This window comes from Crocodylus siamensis, chromosome 1 (genome assembly GCF_052110815.1).
Source record: "Crocodylus siamensis isolate JL-2025a chromosome 1, ASM5211081v1, whole genome shotgun sequence".
NCBI lineage: Eukaryota > Metazoa > Chordata > Crocodylia > Crocodylidae > Crocodylus > Crocodylus siamensis.
The window spans coordinates 384,573,495-384,596,316 of NC_143395.1; the positions used below are offsets into that span (position 1 = coordinate 384,573,495).

Sequence of the window (22,822 nt, forward strand, 5' to 3'; positions counted from 1 at the left end):
AGCGTTAGAACCAAAACTTCTCAGATTCAAATCCAAGACTAATGCAAATACTCCCCTACTCACCTAAATTGAAATTTAACATTTAAGGCTTTATCCCTTCTCTAAGTGAAAGAGATTTTTGAATGCAGTAGGCAAAACCAGAGAAATTTTGGTTCAATATTCAGATATAATCAAAATCTCAAGCAAACAGAAACTTGGTTTGAATAAGACATTATTTGCATCAGGACATTACAAAATTCTTCTGGGAGAGGTATTTAGGATGTGTTTGAAGACAGGCAGAAGACAGTGTAAATTTGCTCCTCATAGGTGAAATAAGCAACCACTTATTGCTTCACTTCAGATGCATATGAAATCACTTTGGAGAAAGCGAGATGGAGTAAGACGATCTTATAGACTGTAGCTATCCAAAACAAAAATACAGTTTCCTTTTTTTATTTTATTCCCCACAAAAGCCTTCAAATGGAGAAGGAAACTGGAGTGCTATTAAAATATTTTGGGCAAGATTTTGCTTCCTAATCTTCATCCACATACATACTTGGCTCTTATTCTTATTTTCTTTACAGCTGTATAGAGCTCAGCAGCTTCACCTGATAAACCTTAGTTGGCTTCATTAACCCCCTGAGTTTGCTGTCGTCTCTCCTGGTTCCCCCAAACTGTAGAATGTGTTATTACTTGTAACTGCTATTAATGATTACCTGGCTGTGTATGAGATTTTCCTCAGGTCAAACTATTGCTTTCATTCATTGCTAGGAGACAAAACAAAGGTAGGCTTGAGATATACCTTATAAACTAAAAAGTACAGTACAAAGACCAAATCCTACTTGAACTGAAATCAAGGGAAAATTAGCCCTGAATTTAGTGACCACAGGATCAGGTCATAAATCCTTGAAAAATGACAAGCCCTATTTCATGTTTAAATATCCCTACATTTCAACAATATGTATGTGACTGAAGGACTGTCGTGAGATAAACTTAACTGAAAAGTTCACTATACTGTCTATTAGACCACTTCAGAAAACACATAATGGGAGTGTTACTGCCCTAAGTGCAAACCAACCTTTAAAAACCTTCAAAGAATTTCTTGGTAAACAATGTAATGTGTTGGCACTGAAGGTAGTGGTTCCATTGCCTGTCATTCAGACACACAATGCTTCTTACCAACAGCTAATGTTAGGGTGCTGGCTACTTAGGCAATTAGAAAAGAAATGATGGAATACTGACAAAGTACCAAACACCTGGTGATCCTGAGTCATTATTCTTTCTGGGGCATGAGCTGATAAAGGGGACAACCTGACTGCCTCCACTCACTAGGGCTTCAGGAGGGTGGCCCTGTTTGTCTCTTGGCTCCCTAAATTCTGTACAGATTTTAGGGAATCTATTGGGTTCAGAAGGGAAAATAAAATCATTGTTTCTTTTTCAGGCAGCAGCTTAGACAAGTGGGTGTAAGTGGTCATGTCTCATTTGAGTCTGCAGCTGAGGTTTAGGGATTTGACCTGGTGAGCTCCAGTTCTTAGGGCCTGACAGCCTGACCTTGCTGGCTCAGATTAGCAGGGGCATGTCCTCCATCTCACCTGCCACTTCTTGATCTTTTGAATAAGAAGGGAGGATCCTTCATGGTTCACAACTAATCCTACAAGCACCATGCTGTTTCTTAGGGCTTCGTCTCCCCTTACACCCCATCCTTACACCAACCCAGTCTTATGGTCTGGTCAGGCCAAGTGCCATCAGATGGTGAGATGGCCCCATCCTCATAATTGGTCTTCTTTTCTCAAGATTTGATAGCTCACTCATCACAGTCCAATGAGCTTTGACTACTATACCCATCAAGGCTAGTCCTTCAAGTCCTTAACTTTTCCTCACCAGGTGTTGCTTTCCCCCTTAACATACACTTAGGAGCCCACACTCATCAAAAAAGACTCACAGTTCACCACTGCGGTCAATCCAGCAGAGCACCTGACATCTCCTGGCACCACTGCTTCATGATGACAGTTCCTTCACAATGTGCAGCTTGTCCCATGATGGTGAGGCTCCTCTAAGCCTCGAGTCAGAAGAGCAGGCTCTGCTCTTCTCCTTTTGCCCCTGCCGGGGCACCCTCTGGTCTGGGTTGGCTCTCCTGCAGCTGTGTTCCTAGGCCTCCATTCTCTCTTCAGGTGCGGGGCACATCTTTTTGATGTGCTCAACTATATGCCAGGCAGTCTGGATCCAGCATGAGCTAACAAAGCACGACCGTGTCTCCTGCATCTTCTCTAGTAAGTCTCCATTCCCAGAAGGAGCATCTGCCTCTGTAACCCACCCTCGGGAGTGGGGGTGGGGGGTGGATAGTAGAGATGTTCCTGGAGGTTTTATCACCCCACTAAGAGTCATTGGGATACTCCCTGCTGTGACAGTGGGGAAAGAGTTTCTTCTTCTCTTATGGAAGAATGTAAGAAGTTTCCTAAGGCAAACATCATAGACTCTGTGTCCCAGAGGAGTTTTTTTAATAGTGAGCTGCTTTTACAAAGGCATGTTACATTAAGGCTAGCAAGACTATTTGGTATTATTATTATTCATATAGCCAGGAAAAGTGACAACTGTAAAGTGACAACTAATAAAATAAACAATGTGGGAACTTGACAAAACCTAGATCCCAGAACTAGCTGTCCAGCAGATGCATCTGTGGATCTCCCGGGAACATATTTCAAACTCTGTAACAGACTGTCTGAAACATATTTCTGTCACATGCACATTGTTCCAAACCATTACTAGAGTGACCAGAATAATTGCGTCTCACATTTTACACATATGGTAGGTTTCCCCAGACAGGTTGGGAAATAATGATGCTACGTATTAGTATATGTAGGTGTGCTGCTGTACATTTTGGGAATGTTTAAGTATATTTTTACAGTAATAGCAGTTGGGGTTCTTGTCTATGCTGTGGATTCTGTAACAGCATTTGAAAAGCACAATACAATTTGACAGTGTTACAGAGCTATTATGCACCTTGATAGGGGCTGGGGTTAAAGGGCATTTTCATCACCAAACTTATCTTGATGCCATTCTGAACCATATTAAATAGCCAAGAGTTAAGCATGATTTTTTTTTGTCAAAAGCCTCACATCCATTAGGGAACTTGCCCATTGCCAGAAATCAGTGCAGATGAATCAATTCTTAAGACAGGTTAACTGTGAGCAAAGGCAAAATACCAGTTGAAGACATTCAGCACTTACTCACCTGCACCCATAGCAATGTGCAATAAGAGAAATTCACCAATAAACTGCTTTCTTTCTGTGCATGGATCTACGCTAACCATACAGAAAACACAGGCAGGCCCAGGGACAGAGTCTTAATGACACTTGTCAGTGACAGCCCAGGGATGGGGTCAGCCCAGCACTCAGGCAGACCAGATGAGTTCTGGCCATGGCTAGAGCACTGCCCTGGGAGGGAGGGGTTAGTGGGGCACCGCAAAGCAAAGCCCCATGGGTTTCCAGTGGAATGTGACCTAATGTGAGTTGTGATGGGATCTGGTACAGATGTTCATTATGGCTCTCTAACCTACAGCACTGTAGTCTGATACCACATCCACCCAGGGTTATCTTAGAACAAGATCCACCATTTTTACAGCATGTTATATGCTCTCATTGTCTGTTTGCTTATGGCTGTAGAGTGCTTTCTGCATGCTTACCATGCTACAAGTGTCTGTACCTGACTATAGAAACTACAGGTGTAAGACTCTTAAATGCCATGCAAGCAAAAAGTCCTTCCCCACTGCATTGCACTTGAGAGCTCCAAGCCTGCAAACCCATTCATGGGCTACAAGTGCTGGCCTATTGTGCTGCATAGGGTGAAAACTCCTCCCCACAGGGCTTGAGAGCCCTCAGTGATGTTCATGGCGGCAGGCCTTCCCATAGCCCAACCCCCAACAGCACTGCAGACAAAGCCCCCTCCCACAGGTAGACCTTCAACTCTAGCTACAGTGCCAGGGGCACAGGCAAGGGCCCACCTCTGTGGCAAGACAGCCAGAGTCAAAGCCCCTACAAGAGCACAGTAGTTAAAACTACCCCTACCATGATTAGAGTCCCAGCTCTGGCTGTGGTGATGGGGGCACAGCCCCAGGAACACTGTGGTCAAAGCCCCCCCTTGCTCTGGGTCTGCTGTCTGTCAGTCTGGCAGTTCTTAAGGAGAGCCAGGAGGAGGTGGGGTGGTCCTTTGGGGCACCAGTCAATTGCCCCTAACCTGTGTACTTGATTGCTGTCCCCCATGTCCTAGTGGACAAGGGAGACTCAAAAGCCCAGCAGGATGTGTGCACATGAATGGATGCTTTTAGCACTTCATGCTGTTACAAGTTACAACTGGTTGACTCTCAAACAGCTGACACTAAGTGCTGAACTCCGAACAGTTACATGGAACACTTGTATGCATCCATTGTGACCTGTATGGGCTGTTGGTTAATTTCTGGATGGAATCTAGGGGTGTTGATACCCATGCTTGGGGAGTGGCTGCAGGGGAGGGGTGTTTTAATTAGAGTCGCTCCAAAAGCCACTCTAATTAAAGTGCCCAGAGCATCACATATCAAACAAGCTTTAGTTAAAGCACCCCAGCTGCCATTTTTCAGCATGGGGACACTAATACACATGACTCTGGAGTCTGTTGGAAAATTTTGCGGAAATTTTGATTATCCAGAATGATGGTGACATTAAGTATTCTGGATAATCAACTTTATACTTCAAAAAGAATTGCCTTTTTAATTATACAATGTATATTTACAGGTCTTTTTATTTAAAACTAAAAAAAGGCCCAAATTATTAATTTAAAAACAGACAAGAAAAATGGAATCTGCTGTTCTGATCTTTTTATAAAATATGGGGGGGGGGTTTCAGTGTTGTCAATAACTGAGATTGAAACACAGATAAAGTATAAGAAATTATCAATCTCCTTGGTTCATAAATGAAGTCCTTAGTGGAAACCTAAATTAGATGTACCTGTTACAACAGATTACTTTTTCTATTAGAATGCACTTTAGTTTCTGAGAAATAGTAGGAATTGTATCCCAGATCATCTATTTAGGTACTATAAATCATATATCCTTTGATGTCAGTGGACTCTCACCAACTTACACCAGCACAGGATCTAGTCCTGTCTGTTTCGACAGGACGGTGTTTCATTTTTAGTTTCGTTTCATTTTAAAACCATTGTTTCATAGATTTCATAGACATTAGGGCTGGAAGGGACCTCGGGAGATCATCGAGTCCAGCCCCCTGCCCAAAGGGCAGGAAGTCAGCTGGGGTCATAGGATCCCAGCAAGATAAGCATCCAATTTACTCTTGAAGGTGTTCAATGTAGGTTTCATAGTTTCATAGTTTCATAGTAGCTAGAGTCGGAAGGGACCTAGGTAGATCATCTAGTCCGACCCCCTGCCTTAGCAGGAAAGAGCACCGGGGTCAGATGACCCCGGCAAGGTGCTCATCTAACTTCCTTTTAAAAATCCCCAGGCTAGGAGCCTGCACCACTTCCCCTGGAAGCTGGTTCCAGGCCCTAGCCGCCCTGACTGTGAAGTAGCGCCTCCTAATATCTAATCTAAACTTACCCTCCGCCAGCTTGTGACCGTTATTCCTGGTCACTCCTGGCAGCGCACGGGGGAACAGGGACTCCCCCAATACCTGCTGATCCCCCCTGACCAGTTTGTAGCAGGCCACAAGGTCCCCCCTTAACCTTCTCTTGTGGAGGCTAAACAGGTTCAGGTCCCGTAGCCTCTCCTCATAAGGCCTGCCCTGCTGACCCCTGATCATACGAGTGGCCCTCCTCTGAACTCTTTCCATATTGTCCACGTCCCTCTTGAAGTGTGGCGCCCAGAACTGGACGCAGTACTCCAGCTGCGGCCTGACCAGTGCCGCATAGAGGGGGAGGATCACCTCCCTGGACCTGCTCGAGATGCATCTGTGGATGCATGACAGGGTACGGTTGGCCTTCTTGACTGCCTCCCCACACTGCCGGCCCATGTTCATCGTGGAGTCAATGACGACTCCAAGATCCTTTTCCGTCTCCGTGCTGGCAAGAGGGGAGTTCCCCAACCTGTAAGTGTGGAGCCGGTTCTTCCTCCCCATGTGCAACACCTTGCACTTATCAGTGTTAAACCCCATCCTATTCTCATCCGCCCACCGTTGCAACCTGTCAAGGTCAGCTTGTAGCCTATTGCACCCTTCTAGTGCACCCACATCCCCCCACATCTTAGTGTCATCAGCAAACTTGAACAGGGTGCTTTCTACCCCGTCATCCAAGTCACTGATGAAGATGTTGAACAGTGCGGGCCCGAGGACCGAGCCCTGCGGAACCCCACTGCCCACATCCTTCCAGGTCGAGAAGAACCCATCCACTACCACCCTCTGGATGCGGCCCTCCGGCCAGTTGGCGACCCATTTGACCGTGTGGGCATCGACACCACAGTCTCCCAGCTTTTTGATGAGGACAGGGTGAGAGACAGTGTCGAAAGCCTTCCGGAAGTCCAGAAAGACTACATCCACAGCAACCCCTGCGTCTAATGATTTGGTGACCTGATCGTAAAAGGCCACCAGGTTGGTCTGACAAGACCTGCCACTGATGAACCCATGTTGGTTGCCCCTGAGCATGCATTCCCCCGCAAGGCCCCCGCAAGGATGTGTGCCAGGATAATTTTTTCAAAGAGCTTACCCGGGATTGAGGTAAGACTAACTGGCCTGTAATTTCCCGGGTCCTCTTTTTTTCCCTTTTTGAAGATAGGGACCACATTGGCCCTCTTCCAGTCCTCCGGCACCTCGCCAGAGCACCACGAGTGCTCATAGAGCCGCGCCAGGGGTCCCGCAATGACCTCGGCCAGTTCCTGTATGCTTGAACCACCTCTGCTGGCAGACTGTTCCAGACCTTGGGGGCTCGGACAGTAAAGAAATTCTTCCTTATGTCCAGCCTGAAACGGTCTTGCAGGAGTTTGTGACCGTTCGACCTCGTCATCCCTTGGGGTGCTCTGGTGAACAAACGTTCCCCCAGATCCTGGTGGTCACCTCTGATAAACTTATAGGTGGCCATCAGATCACCCCTGAGCCTACACTTTTCATTGCGTTTCATTAAAACTTTTGCTGTTTCAATGCTGTTTTGATATTTCACCCATAGGCTATAAAGGGGAAGCATGAAACTGCTTATAACTTTGGCATTTTTTGGCAGATTTGGATGAAAACAGCAGAGATGATAGCCCCTTCTGAGAGCATGAAGCCTGCCAAGTGGTGTGATGTAGAGCTTGGGGATCAAATGTAGGCAAGCAGCTGACTAGCTCAAGGATACACTTAAAGACCCTTTAGATGTGTGCATTGGTTTGTAAGTATAAGTAGAGAACTACTAATGTTTACCTTTGACAAACTTTGAAAAATGCTGTGACCTGAGACAAGAACTGTAAAAGATAGAGGTCCAGTTTATGACATGGCATAGAACCACTAATATCAGTGGGGTTACACCAGTTTATTAGGCCTGTGTGAATAGGGAAATATTTGATTTGGATTTGGCTGATTTGGATGCCAGAGATTTGATTTGGAGATCTAAATTGTTTTTTCCAATTTGATTCAGCTGAATCACTGGGGAAGATTCAGAGTCGATTCCAAGCCAATTCGGAGATTCAGCCATAGAGTATAATGGAGAATCAATAAAATATCTATAACTCTGTTGTTTCCTTGCTGATTCAGATGAAACTTGCAGGAGTGGTAGTCTCTGATGAGAACATTAAGCCTCCCATGTTTCAAGGTGATAGATGCAGGGGGTTTGGGGAAACTGCACCTTAACATCCTGAAAGCAAAACTCATGTCACATGTATGTGGGGTGAAAACTACGAGTGGTAGCACTTGCTGAGGCCACAAATCCTGCCAAGATTCAAGGAGATAGGTGCAGGTTTGTGGGGAAACTGCACCTCAAAGTCTTGAAAGCAAAACTTGTGTCACTTGTAGGTGTGAAGATACAGGGGGGTGAAAATGGCAGGCATGGTATCCCCTGCTGAGGTCACAAAGCTTGACAAGTTTCAAGGAAATAGATGCTGAGGTTTCTGGGAAACTGCTTCTCAAGCTGCTCACAAGCAAAACTCATGTCACATGTGTGTGCTAAGGAACAACACGGTGAAAACTGCAGGCGTGGAGGCCCCTGCTGAGGCTATGAAGCCTGCCAGGTTTCAAGGAGATAGGTGCAGGGGTTTCTGGGAAACTGCACCTCAGGCTGCTGACAAGCAAAACTCATGACATGTGTGACTGTGTGCATATGTTAAGGTGTGCCTTCACTGGCACTGGGGCCTCTACATGACATGTTGTGTGCCCCAATGAAACTTCCTCCTCCTCTACAGCCTCAGCCTGGTCCACCACTTTAAATGACAAAAGGTAATAAAATAACTCAGTGAACACTTGCAAAGTAGCACTAGCAGCATCTCAGGCAGCCAAACAGTCCTTCCCACCTCTTCCCCACCTTCTGTCCACCCTTACTTTCTGTTTCCCTGAAGGCAAGCCCAGCTTCAGCTTCTAAAATCAAAATGTTTCAAAACGTTCAAAAGGTTTCAACTGCCCTTGCTTCATTTCAAGGCTGTTTCGAAGCCCTTCATTTCATTTCAATTTCACTGTTTTGAGCTCAAAATGAGTTGAAACAGCATCAAAACAAAACAGCCAGTGAAATTTTGCACAGCCCTAGTGACCTGATTCTTCAACCCTCATCTCTCATGTCAAGTAGCACTTGTAGTGGAATGATATTTATTCAATAGAATTATTCACTTGAGTAAGTGTTACTCAGTGGCCATTTCTATACATGATGTTAACTACACAGTAGTCCGGGACTACTATGCACAAGTATTGCGTGGAAGAAGCCATGATGCAACACTACTGCACAGTAGTCTCCGGCTACCATGTAATCAGTGTCACAGAAAGCTGTTCCTCGATACTACTGCATAGTAACACAAATTACTGCACAGTCATTTAGTACTTGTTTATCCAGAGAAGCAGGCACTGCTCAGGGAAGCAAGCACTGTTTGGCTCCCAGCTCCTGTAGGGAGGTGAGAGCTAAGTAGCACTGGAGTGGAGTGAGGCAGAGAGCTACCCCATCCTGGCACTGCTCATTTCTCGACTCCTAGGGAGTGAGTCTACACGAAATGCTATGTCACCGTAGTGATGAACTATGGCAATGTAGCTCATCACTATGGCAATGTAGCATTGGCGGACATGAACCGTGACACTGGCACTACTGTGTGATGGCTAGAAAGTGACATTTAAAGGTTTGTTTTTGGGAATTGGCTTGGAGGTAAAATATGTATGCATTAGAATAATGGTTCAGGGAAGCAGCAAGGGTTAATTGATTTTTAAAGGCCTGGTTCTCAAGACAGTTTCATAGCTTGTAAGGCAGACAGATCATGTAACACAGCAAGGCCAATGGATATGCACAAAGTCTGGGAAATTGTGGGCATGTACCAGACTGTACATGAGATAAGGTAGCAACAGCTCACAAGGTCTAAGGGTGGGGGGCCTGAGAGTTCTGGTTTTGGGGAAACAAACCAAATCAGGAGAAGTCCTGGAAAGCCCAAATTAGGATGTGTGCATGTGATGGGTTTGTGAAACAAAGGAATATGCTGACAAGACAGAAGGTGGACAGTATGACAACCACAGAAAGACTAATCAACAATAGCCACGGATTAAGAGTCATCAAGAGGGAAAACGAATACAAAAGCACCAAAGGGTCCCCATCTCTGAGAGGGGTCCCCAAGAAGGATCTTCCTGGAAGGGGAGCCCAAGGCACCATGGACAGAGGGCATACCACCAGCTTGTCTCATCATTGTGGGGGATTGGAGGGGTGGACCTTGGCCTCCAAACTCCAGGCTGCTGACATCTGACATTGAAGAGAGAATCTCAGAGTGAAGCTCGCATCTTGGCCAGGTGTATCTTAACTCTGATAACAGCCCTAGGATTGGTAACTATAGAATTGCTTGTATCATTTTTTTCTGAAATCACTGTGTATCAATAAATTCGCTTATTATCAAATGGAAAGGTTTTGGGTCCCCCCCACCCCAGACAGGGCATCTGGGTTCTAAATCCAGTGCTAATTCTGTGAAGTAGGGTCAGAAATGATCTGTGTGCTGCTGGGACTGCACAATAAGAACTGCACAGTTGGGGGCACATGTACTACCAACTGCTAAATAAATGCACAGTAACCAGAGTTACGGTACAGTAGCACTGGTGAATGCCTTTTTAGTGACACTACTACACAGTTAAGGTCTCATGTAGATATACCCATTGTACAGGACACTAATCTACTGTGCAGTAAAGCGGCATTGTCTACATATGCACCATCTACTGTGCAGTAAATTGGTCTACTTCACAGGTAGCTACTGCTTATGCATGTGTAGATGCTGACAAATTTGCTCCTGGTTAGCCCCAACACCAGGGGTCCAGAGGGGATGGGGAACTCACCCAGGCCTGGCACTGCTCAGCTTCTAGATCCCCATAGAAGCTGTGACCTGAGCAGTGCCAGGTTGGGGTAGGTCTCTGCCCCACTCCATTCCAATGCTGCTCAGCTCCCACCTCCCCACCAGAGCTGGAGTCAGCAGTGACTGCTTCCCTGAGCAGCTGAAGGCTGGCCAGGAGCTGTCTTACTTCTGGGGCAACTTCCAGCCAGCCCCTGGGTGGGTGGGGATTTGACTGAGAAACTTGGGGCTGGCCAGCAGCTGTCCCACTTCTGGGGCAGCTTCCAGACGGTGTCCAGCTGGATAGTAATTTCCCTGAGTAGCTCAGCAATGTCCAAGAGCTGTCCCACTTTTGCGGAAGCTGGAATGAGCCAGCTTCCCCACTAGCCAGTTGGGGCAGGTGGCTGGAAAACAGCTGGGCCAGAGGTGAGACAGCCCCCTTACCCCAACCACCAAGAGCCCCAACCTGACCCAGTGCCCCCTGCCATCTCAGGGATGGAACCTGGAGGAACCTAGATCTCCTCATGGCTGCTGTATGGAAGCAGAACAGGGCAAGAGTAGCCCTGCCCTGAACTGCTCCTGTCAGGGCCAAATTTGATCCTGAAAGGCATACATGTAGACACGCTTCCCAGGGAATCTTTCTGCATATAAATTGCACTTGTAGAGATGCCCACTATAAACTAACATTATTAGCAAATGCTTCCATACCAGAGAAAGTGAGTCTTGAAAGCATTTAAGTCTTTCTCCAACTATATTCACAAGTTCAGATAGTTTACAGATTTTATGAAAAGTAAAATAAATTGATAAAAGAAACTGAAATAGTCTTTGATTTTGTTTTAGGTAAAGGCTCTCTTTAGGCTTACTATCTCAGGGTACGTACAGATGTTACATTTAAATGAATCTACATAGGGTCAGGTTGATCTAAGTGCTAAATTGTACACAATTCCAGGCAAAAATGAAATCTGACAAAAATGACTGCCCAAACTAATTTCGTTCACTCACATACAGATCATATGCTTAGACAACCTAACTAGGATTAGGTCAATCTAAGCGCTGATCTGTACAAGCATTAGGGAAAGTTAGAAGGAGAAAAATGGCTTGCCTGATGTAACTTTAGTTCACCTAGGAGATGAATTACACAGATCAGGCTAACCTTTGCCCCATTTAACCTAAATGTATGTACCAGTGCAGCCCCAGACAGACAACCTCCCTGTGGACCCCCCTCCTCCCACCCCCAGACCCACTATTCCCCCCAGTCCAGATCTGCTAGCCCTCTCCCACCGATCCCAACTTAGATCACATTTCTGGCACAACTTCTAGCACCAGTGAACATGTGTACACTTGGATCCTGATCTATAATCATGAGGCTTAAATTGAGTCATGTGATTGTAGCTCAGGTCCTGGTAATGTGTGTACGCATTTGCACCAGAGCCCCAGGACTGGGAAGTCCAGTTGCTCGCCTCAGCACCAGGTCTGTGCTTTCCCTTCCCTACCCCACTATCCTGATAGGGCTATCTTTAGCCCTCCGACCCACTCACCCCAGACAGACAACCTCCTCCTGCAGACCCACCAACCCACATGCAGGCCCCATGGACCTGTCAGTCCTCTCAATCCCACCAACTCCCCTGGAGGACCTACTAACACCCCAATCACACAAATCCCCCTCACCAATGCACCTACTACTGCCCACCCCCCTCCCGCAGCCCAAAACAATGCACCTGGACACCACTACCTCACTGATCCTGCCAACCACACCTGGGGACTCGATAGTCCTCCCACCCCATGGACCTGCGAGCTCTCCTGAACCTGCCTGACCTTCTCCCCACCCCAATTTGCTTACATTAGGCTTCCAGTATTGGCAGACATCTGTAAAGCTGGAACCTGATCTACAATCACATCATTTAAAGTAGATTTGATCCTGGAAATGTCTGTATGTGACCTTACTTTTAAACTGTAATCTTTCCTGTTTTTGACTGGCCAGTATACTAGAGGATCATCAAGCCATACTACTTCATCCTCTTAAGTATACATCTTCCCCTTCAAACATTATCCAGAAAGAGCTTGTGATCTGATGCAGCCAAAATATGTACACAGATCTCATTCTGAACACTATACTTTTGTTAAACCTGAAGTTCCATTCTTCCTCTTCTAAGAGTAGTTTGTATTTGTCACAAGCTGAGTGATAGGCATTTGATAGAAAAGAAACATTTATGATCTGATTCATAAGCCTAATGGATATCTTGAAGTTGTAAATGGAGGGCAAAGACATCAACTGAATGGCAGGAAGCTTGCAAGCTCAATTTGCAACTCTCTTAACCAATTTTCTATAGCTCTAATTTTAAATCATTTTCAGACTCAGACTAAAGGAAATATGACATCCAGTCAGAAATTCAGCAAGGACTACTGCACCAGTGAACATGTGTACTTAACAAAGAGCTGATTTTTTATTAAAAGGATGTGATATTAAGAAGTTGTGCCAAATCCTGTCGTGTGTGTATTTGAAGATTTGCATAAAACCTTCAGCTTTATTTCAATGATGAAATGTCTGTATGTTCATGCAGTACCTGAACTTTCAAAAATAATTTCAGTTAGGCAGTTTAAAGTATGGTAAAACATCCAACAAAGATCAGAGGGCAAAGTGGGTGATATTGAAATTTAACAGTTCTCATTACAAACCACTTGTGGAAAAAAATTTAAATCCATCCACATTTCACAGGTTCAGAACAGCTGAAATGAACCCAAACATTGGTGCTTCATAGACTTTGTTTAGAAACCCCAATTCATTAATACCTAACATTTCTTTGTAATTATTTTATAGACATTATGTCATTGTTTCACCTTGTTTTACTAATCATTCATTGTCATCATTGCCAGACAGCAGGCAATAATGTGGTGATGTTATGAATGGAGAATGCTGCAGCACGGGGTATAGGCAGAAAGGTCTGGTTCAGTTCAGTGGTTTGGTTATAGATTCTTTTTCAGGTAGCATCTCAAACTAAACTAAAGTAAAACTAAATCCAGTGAGTTCTGATGATACCCTTTTCTACAAATGTCCCTAAAATCTTGTAAGTTTCACAGGTCTTACAAGAGGGAAACCTACAAGTTTAAACAAAGTAGGGCAAAGCCAGAGTTGGTCAAAATTCACAACACACAGTGCTGCTAATGTAGCCCAGTTCTTACCGTATCTATTGTACATTGCCATGCTAGGCTGGAAATATCTCTGAAAAGCAGCCAATTACTCAGTGGCTTGATAATAAAGCAACCTCCTTCTGATCCACTCCTTCCCTTTCTCCATCTTATTTTATCTTTTTCTTTAAAAAGTCAATATCTACCAATAGATGCCAGAGAAATGAAGCAATTACTCTTAATCTTTGTGGAAGGGAAACAATAGCATCTATGGGGTAACTTTTTTCTAATTTCCAACCTTTTCCTTCTTTCTTCTGTTTCAGACAATCCATCATTTGTATTAATGGAGCTATCCTAAGGACTATGAAAAAAAGTTCTACAGACCAATAAAACTGTAAAAATGTAATGCTGGAAGGGACAGTGTAGTCCAGCCCATTGCACTAAGAAATACCATCTCCCAGAGATAAATGTTAGGGCTGTGTGAAACAGCTCCATTTCATTTTGACTTCCATTTTGTCATTTCAATGTTTCATTTAATTTCGAAGCACTGTTCCATTTCATTTCATCAAAACTGTTTTGCTGTTTCGACACTGTTTGACGGTTCACCCATAGGCTATAATAGGAAATCATGAAACTGCCTATAGCATTGTCATTTCTTGCCTGATTCAAATGAAACTTGCAGCTATGATAGCCCCTTCAGAGTCCATGACACTTGCCATGTTTCAAGGGGATAGGTGCAGGAGTTTTGCAGAAACAGTACCTCAAATTCTAGAAAGCAAAACTCGTGTCACTTGTACATGTGAAGGGACAGTGGAGTGAAAACTGCAGGGATCGTAGCCCCTGCTGAGGCCACAAAGTCTATCAAGTTTCAAGGAGATAGGTGTAGGGGTTTGTGGGAAACTGCACCTCAAGATGCTGACAAGCAAAACTTGTGTAATATGTGACTTTGTGTGTGTGTTAAGGTGCTCCCTCACTGGCGCTGGGACCTCTACATGACAGGGTAGTGTGCCCCAATGAGGTCTCCTCCTCCCCTACAGTCTCAGCCTGGTCCACCACTTTAAATAACAACAGGTAAGTAACCAGCACAGTGGCACTAGCTTCTCAGGCAGCCAAACTGTCACAGAGCCTTTCTTTCCTTTTGCGCAGGAGCTTCTTCTCCAGCAGCTGCCAGAGAACTCTCCCACCAGCCCCAGGCCTGGGGTTTAGATGTGCTGGTGCTGCTGCTTGTTGTCAGGTAATGGTGGTGGTGGTGGTGGTGGTGGGGTGTTATGGCTGGTTGTCTTGGAGGGGATGCAGACTGAGGCACAGGCAATGGCACTGCTCCCCTCTCCTTGCTGCCTGTAGAACTAGAAGCCCCATGCCTGCTTATTGTAGGAAAGAGGCTGCATCTCAGTTTGGGGAGGAACCTACAACACTCCCTCTACCCTCTCTTCCATCACTCCCTGAATGCTTGCCAGATGCCTTTCCAGCACACTTCAAGGTGTGCTTCATAGTGTCTTTGCCTTGATGTGCTGGAAAACCTATGTGTTCTTCTGTAGTATAATCTGATTTGTATACTATATGTAGATAAGATAATTGTATATATGTGTATTTATGTAATGCATGTATGTATTTATGTATTTATGGAATAAATAAAATATATAAATGTAGGTAGTGTGTATTCCTGAATAAATTCTATATTATAATATGCAATATATACTGTGCTTCCCTGCACAGTGAATGGAATGCACACTTTGAGAGAAAGCACAGTTTTCTTTTCTGGGGGAAAAGAATCAAAATAGACTAACAAAAACAAAAACAGATTTTGGGGGAGCAATACATTGAAAGGAATGAATGAATATAACAATAAAATGGTATAGAAAGCAAAAGATATTGAGGAATTCCTCTTGCTAGTAACAGGCAAGCAAGTAGGAAATGATAGCCTTTTTTTTCTGATGCTGCTGAGCTGCTGGAAGACACAGCTCAGTGACTGACCACAAGGCAGAAAGCAGCTCAGTTCAAACAATGCTGCTTTTTATGCTGTTTTTCCATCCCTCCCCCAGAGCACAAAACATTTCAAAGCTTTCCAAATGTTTCAACTGCCCTCGTCTCATTTCTAGGCTGTTTCAAAGCCCTTCATTTCATTTTGATTTTGCTGTTTCAAGCTTGAAATGTCAAAACAAAACAGCCAGTGAAACTTCACACAGTCCTAATAAATGTCAAAATGGTTCTTAAAATTTCCATGGAAGGAGACTCCACAGCCTCCCTATGCAGCCTGTTCCAGTATTTCACCAGAATAGTAAATAGAAAGATTTCCCTAACATCCCACCTAAATCATCCTCAATGCAAATTAAGTGATTCCTTTTCCTTCCTAGACGCACCATATTTTCAGATTGTTAAAGAGTTGTAGATGCCTTGGGAGACAACTTGGGTGCATGTATGGATCTTTCTTTAGCTGCTGAAGAGCTTTGCTCCTCATCAGTTGTTTCTCAAACCTTAGTTGTCTGGGGTCTGGAGTCTCAAGGCAGCTTCTACATTATTAGAGCCTTTTCCCTCTCAAGCCACAATACAGTATTTTTTATAGTTTTGCCTTTCTTTGTGACAGTTCCAGGAGTTAATATTTGACCTTTCTCTCATCTAACTAAAAGGAGGGAAGCAGCAATGTCCCTGCCCCCTTTTACCATGTGCACACAGGCAACTTCTGCAGCAAACCTTTATAAAAGCTCTCCTTTGCACTTGGGATATGTTATTGCAGAAGAAAGCTTTGCATTTGAAACATGTCTAACTTTATCCTCCTGGGTCCTGTGTGCATGAGCCCTGTGTGTCACTTCTGTGCATGCAGGACCTGGGCCAATGTGGCCAGTGGTCCCTGTGAGTGGTGCACACCCCCGTGAGTAGCATGCAAGTGTCAGGACTTTTTGTTTGAATACTTTGAGGTGCAGTTTCTCAGAAACCTCTGTACCTATCTCTTTGAAACTTTGAAGTCTTCATGCTCTCGGAAGGAGCTACTATCTCTAAAATGTTCATCCATATCAGGCATGAAATGATAATGTTTTAGGCATTCTCATGATTCCCCATTATAGCCTATGGGTGAAATGTTGAAACTCGTCAAAACAGTGAAACAGTTTTGACTAAATGAAATGAGACAGTGCTTCAAAACAAAATGAAACAACAAAACAAAACACTGTCCCTTTGAAATGGCAAAACAGATGTTAAGACGAAATGATGTTATTTGGTCTGTGTTTTGCACAGCCTGAATACATTCATATACATACATGCACACACATACAAGGACAAATGCAGACTGCTGCACCTGGGTCGCAAAAATAACCAGCACATCTACTGGCTGGGAAGTGACCTTCTCAGCAGCACAGAAGTGGAAAGGGATATCAGAGTCACAATGGACTCCAAGATGAACATGAGTCGTCAGCATGACGAAATCATCAGCAAAGCTAATCACACTTTATCATGCATCAGCAGATGTGTGACAAATGGAACCAGGGAGGTGATACTTCCCCTCTAGAGTTGGAGTACTGCGTCCAGTTTTGGGTGCTGTACTTCAAGAAGGATGTTGATAGACTCGAGAGGGTTCAGAGGAGAGCCACTTATATGGTATGGTCAGGGGCTTACAGGACGAGCCCTATGAGGAGAGATTGAGGGACCTGGACATCTTCATCCTCCACAAGAGAAGGCTGAGACGTGATCTTGTGGCCGCCTACAAATTAATTAGGGGGATGCAGCAAGGGATTGAAGATGCTCTGTTCACCAGAGTGCCTCTTGGGGTAACAAGGAACAATGACCACAGACTTACAGAGAGCTGGCTTATAGAATCATAGAAGTTGGGTTGGAAGAGACCTTGTAGATCTTCAAGTCTGACCCCTGCCTGGGCAGGAGAAAAACTGGACTCAGATGACTCTAGCCAGGTAGGCATCAAGCCTCCTCTTAAAGAGCCTCAGGGTAGGAGCCAGCACCACTTCCCTTGGAAGTTGGTTCCAGATCCTAGCCGCCCTAACTGTGAAGTAGTTCTTACGGATGTCTAATCTAAACCTACTCTCCAAGAACTTCTGTCTGTTATTCTTTGTTATGCCAGGGGGCACTAGGGGAAACAAGTTCTCTCCCAAGCCCTTCTGGTCCCCCCTAGTGAGTTTATAGACAGTTACCAGGTCCCCAGGATGTCCGGGTTTAGCCTGGACATCAGGAAGAACTTCTTCACGGTAAGGATGGCCAGAATTTGGAATGGGCTTCCAAGGGAGGTGGTGCATTCCCCTACCTTAGGGGTCTTTAAGAGAAGGCTGGACAGGCATCTGGCTGGGGTCATTTGACACCAGGACTCTTTCCTGCCTACACAGGGGGTTGGACTCGATGATCTGTTGAGGTCCCTTCCAACCCTAGCTTCTATGAATCTATGAATCTCTGTGTGTATATTGATATTTAGATAGATAAATAGATAGATATAAAATATGTATTTATTTAACTATATTTATTTATATATATGGATGTGCACATGCATGTGTGCTTCATCTCTCTCTGCTTCATCTTTTATTTACTCTCCTTTTCTGTTATGGAATAAACCTATATCTATACATGGGCAAATAAACCTATATTTATTTCCCCATATATTCAGCTATATTTTATATATGGCTAAATAACTAAACCTATAATATCTATATATAGATATATATAGATGTGTGTGTGTGTGTGTGTGTGTGTGTGTGGAGAGAGAGAGAGAGAAAGAGAGTGATGTATATGTCTATACACACATATATGGTATATATATATATATGAATGATTCAAATCTTTAGCGTAGCAAGCTGTAGTTGGTTTGTAGACAGGCAAAGTGTGGCTAGCAGTATATTGAGTAGTCTTTTTGCTGGCATAAAATGGACTTTCTAGTCATTTAATTTTTATCATTTTAATAAAAATATACCACTGAGAAAACAGGGCTGTACATGCTCTTGTAAACAGCAACCATAATGGCTTTCTCATTTTATAATCCTGGCATCAGATCTTGGCATATTTGGCATCAAAAGTACTGGACAGTGGCAGAGCCCTGACTTCAACTGAGGCAGCCTATAATTTCTGATGCTTCTTCTAAATTTTTAAGCTGAATGAGTGATTCACAATAAGATCAAGGAACAACAACTCACCTTATTGCTGATGCTATTGTATCATTTCTACAAGTACTAGCCAATAGAGATTGCAGGGTTAAGAAGACGCTTTAGTGCACGTATTAGTATTCAATTCCACTATATACTTTGAAAGAAAGATGCATTACCTTCTTAGCACAGTGACTGAGAAGAGCAAAATGTTTCCGATCTAGCATTACAATGCTTTTTATATTTCTAGCCCTTGCAAACACATACAAAAAAAACCAAAGAAGGAAACAAAACAAAACCTCTCCAGTTCCTGTACCCAGCCTTGGTCAAATACTGCCTAGATCTGAGCAGGAAAACAAAAGCATTAACCTTTTCCCTCTGTATAACAAGCAGAGCAGAACCTTATGCTCAGGGGACTAGGAGGGGGCCCAGCTTCCATATTAGTTGGCACACCTCAACCCCAAGGGGCATGGCTTGTCAGCTAGGAATTGTGGCTAGGCCCACAGCCAGCTATATTGCTTATTTGCAGAGAAGAAATAAAGTATGTCTGCCAGCATGCTCCCCAAATCCTCCTCCCTCTACCATCTTGCTGTGTCCCAGACAGATGGTCCACGTGCCAGATGTCTGGGCAGCACCACTCCACTCCTCTTCACCCCAAGCTCCATATGTTTGTATCAGAAGTTCATCCTCTGTGTGTACCTTGCTGGCTGCACAGCTTTCTCAGAAGTGTTACTGTTTGTCCAACTAGGAATCCTTTTTCAAATACCACTAACTTAGCTGAAGTAACTGCACCAAATACCAACCTGATTTTTCAGAACTAATGTTTACCAGATCCAGTTCCTAAACCAAATGACATAAGGAGAATACATTTTTCTTATTCTTCAGAAGCCCTATCAAAAATAAACTGCAATACTTTTCATAGTGTTCCTTTCCCTTCAGAATGAAAATGACATATTTGGATAGTGCCAGGGAAAATGTGGAAAAACAGTTATTGAAGGTGACAAGTTTTCCTACCCCAGGAAAATCCTTTAGACTAAAGCATTTTCTGCATTTTAAAATCCAATATCACTCCTCTGCATTTATAACCAAAAATCACAGTTTTTTAATGAAGCTGATGGTACCCTAAGCTCAAAGCATTATGAATGGCCAAGTTGCATCTTATTTTCAGAGACAGAACCTTTCAGGTAACCCTTGCCAGCTATAAAAGCATAACTTTTTGAATGAAGTACTTTCACTGTTTTCAATGTAGTTAAGGCCGTATAGCTCTATTTACTGAGAGCACTATTGATATTATGCTTGCTTTCTTGAGGTATCAGATTCCTTTCACTTCTGCGATGAAGTTGAGATACCTTTCTAGACTCTCTTCTATGGTGTGTTGCACATGGCTGCAGTGCACTAGGGTCCAATTTTTTCATAGTTTTGCCATAAAATAGCCCCTCATTGTGGATTCTATAATTTTTTTAATTTTTAAAAAAATTTAGAGCTGGACGGGACCTCACAGCTACACTTGCCCTGTATTTCCCCTCTGCGCATACTCCAAGGGCCATGCTATGGTCACGGGCTCTAGGTGGGAATAAAATTCATTGGGTATGCACCTAACACTGGAAATTTCCCAAAACACAAAACATGCATTACCAGCAAGTGTTTTCCACTAGAGGAGATCTCTCTCTCCTTTTAGCCCAATAGCCTAGTGAGTAGGCTGCTTGTCCAGAGATGGAGAGACCAAGGTTCTAGGCCTCTTTCACCCAGGGGGATTTTGAATCTGTATCTTCTGCTTCGCAACAAAGTGCTCTTATTACCAGATTATGTTTTCCCTCTGGGCAAGCTTCAAAAGGAGGGCTAGAGAAGACCCTGCCCCATGGCCTGGAAGTTAGGGCACTTTGTTAGGCAGGAAAAATGCAAGTAAAGGGGCTTTATATTCTGGGTAAGTGCCCTAATCACTAAGTTACTAGGTTAAAAGATGGGAGGGCCGCCCTCCTCCTCTATTTTCCTTCCAGCATGTACCTGGGTCATCCTGTCCCTCACGGGTAGAAATACAATCTAAATTGTGTATAAGTGCCAACATTTGTAGTTACCATTGTAAGTACCAGTGACAACTTAGCCTATATTACAGGATACTTGTTCAGCCCAAAGCACATGAACTTCCAGGGCACATCCAGATGAGTACACCCATGGGGTTTGCGGCACCTCAAAGCTCTTTAAGGCACCACAAACCAAACACAGCACACATGCGCCGATCTGCCATGCGACACAAAATTTGATACCAGGAGATCCCGGCATCAAAAAATCACTGCAAAAAAAAGTGGCATGATGCATGCAGCAGCAGCATGTGCAGAGAGCAATAGACCCTGGCCATCCAGAGCCATGGATTTTTTTGGTGAGAGTTATACCATGTGTTTTCTGTAGGTTCTTATGATGTTCCATTAAATGCTACCTGGAAAAGGGCTACATTTTACTCAGAAAGACTGATCTAGTTTTAGTGTAAATATTTGAACAAAATGGGACTAATTTTAAATTTGCGATAAAATATAGACCTCCTAAATTCATAAGCATTCTGAGACTTTTTGACTGTCTATTACATCCCTTCTTTTGAACCCATTGTAAGAAGAAATGTGCAATGAAACATGTTCAGTATCAACTGTCACTAAAATTAGTAGGGGCCTTTAGGAGACTTAAATCAAATGAGTGAATTTCCATTTGTGCTGGGCAAAATTGGTTTGGCCCAGAGCAATATTTTTAAAATTAAGAGATGCACTAGAATGCTGCTGGGCAGGATATTTGTTCTACTGTGTTTACATCTAAACTTGTGAGCTCTGTCATTTCTTCTTAAAGACAGCATAGTTTTGACAAGGTGAACAGTGAAATGCTGACTGCTAGATGGTATGATATTCTTAGAAAAGAGTGTGTGTGTGTGTGTCCTATTAACCTTCATTGAAAAGAAAGTTAAACTAGCCCAAGCAATGTGAGCTCTTCACAAAATGAGTAATTGGAGTTGTTTTTCCAGACAGCTGAGAAGCAATCTATGTGTTTTTTAAACCCAGCTCATGGGTTCTATTCTTCATGCTTTATATACCTGGTTAGCTGGCAACCTAGGTACCTTTGTATAAAAGCAAACAGAAATAATTACTTATTGTCCTGAAGACATCTTCATAAAATCTGGAAATGGTGTGTGAGAAGAATTTTAATTCTTTTATTGATATTTTACATTAAGGCCCCATTACTTCTCCTGAGGAGACTTTTGATATAATTTATGAGGATATGAGTTCAATTGTCAAAAAGGGGACAATAACCTATTTGTAGCTCAGAGTATTTTTGGCCTTTCTCTTATATACTTGAAGCTTCTCTTCTCTTTTGTTTTGCCACCTTTGTTTGCTGTACAACAAAATTGTGACTGTACCTTTTAAATTGACATTTTTTTATGGAAATGAGTGATCTTTAGATCTTGGAGAACACAGCAATTACATATTTGTTATTATTTTTGTGAATAAAGTTCACTGATTTTGCTTTGTTTATATTTGTAAATGTATTAATCATAGGAATTAGAGGAATGAGAGTTAATTTTTTAGACTATTAATGGAAAATAAAGCCATGGGCCATACCAGGAGTGTTGTCACACTTATTTAGAAAGATTTTCTTTTCCAAACAGCATATTCATTGAACAATTTTGAATTCTTGTGGACAAGTCACAGGAAAGGGAAAAGTCACCACTGCTTTTTATAAAGCTTAAGCTGTATTATCAAGAATAGATACAACAAAGTATGTGATGTGGGTGACTATTTAGGTGATTTGCTGAGGGTGTGGAGTTCAGGATTAAGGGCAATGGGCTCAACCTGCAGCAAAGGAAATTTAGGTTGGAGATTAAAAAGAACTATCTGTCTTGAGGGTGGTTAAGCATTGAAACAGGGTACCTAAAGAAGTTGCGGGATCTCTGTCTTTGAACATTTTCAAGAGCAGGTTGAGACAACTGGCTGAGATAGTTTAGTCAGGGATGATCCTGCCTTGAGTGGCAGAACTGAATTAGATGACCTTGTGAGGTCCCTTCCAAAAGATCCTATGATCATATTCACATATGTATACATATATACAAGCGTATCTGCCTCTCTAGTTGGGGTAGTATACAGTGCCATGGTATCCCACCTAGTCCCCTAGTCTGTCTTTTTAATCTCAGCTTTCATTTTTAAAATAAGTCAGTCTTTAG

General features: G+C 43.4%; 1 long non-coding RNA gene across 1 annotated transcript in view; it reads left to right on the forward strand.

Annotated features, from left to right (window-relative positions):
- The window catches only part of LOC149875172 (uncharacterized), a 79,073-nt gene that overhangs the window by 46,395 nt on the left and 9,856 nt on the right, over positions 1 to 22,822 (forward strand). Inside the window, exons 3-5 of the long non-coding RNA XR_016440011.1 lie at positions 7,171 to 7,320; positions 14,512 to 14,620; positions 14,696 to 14,783. This is a non-coding gene — a long non-coding RNA (uncharacterized LOC149875172). The remainder of the gene's footprint in view (positions 1 to 7,170; positions 7,321 to 14,511; positions 14,621 to 14,695; positions 14,784 to 22,822) is intronic.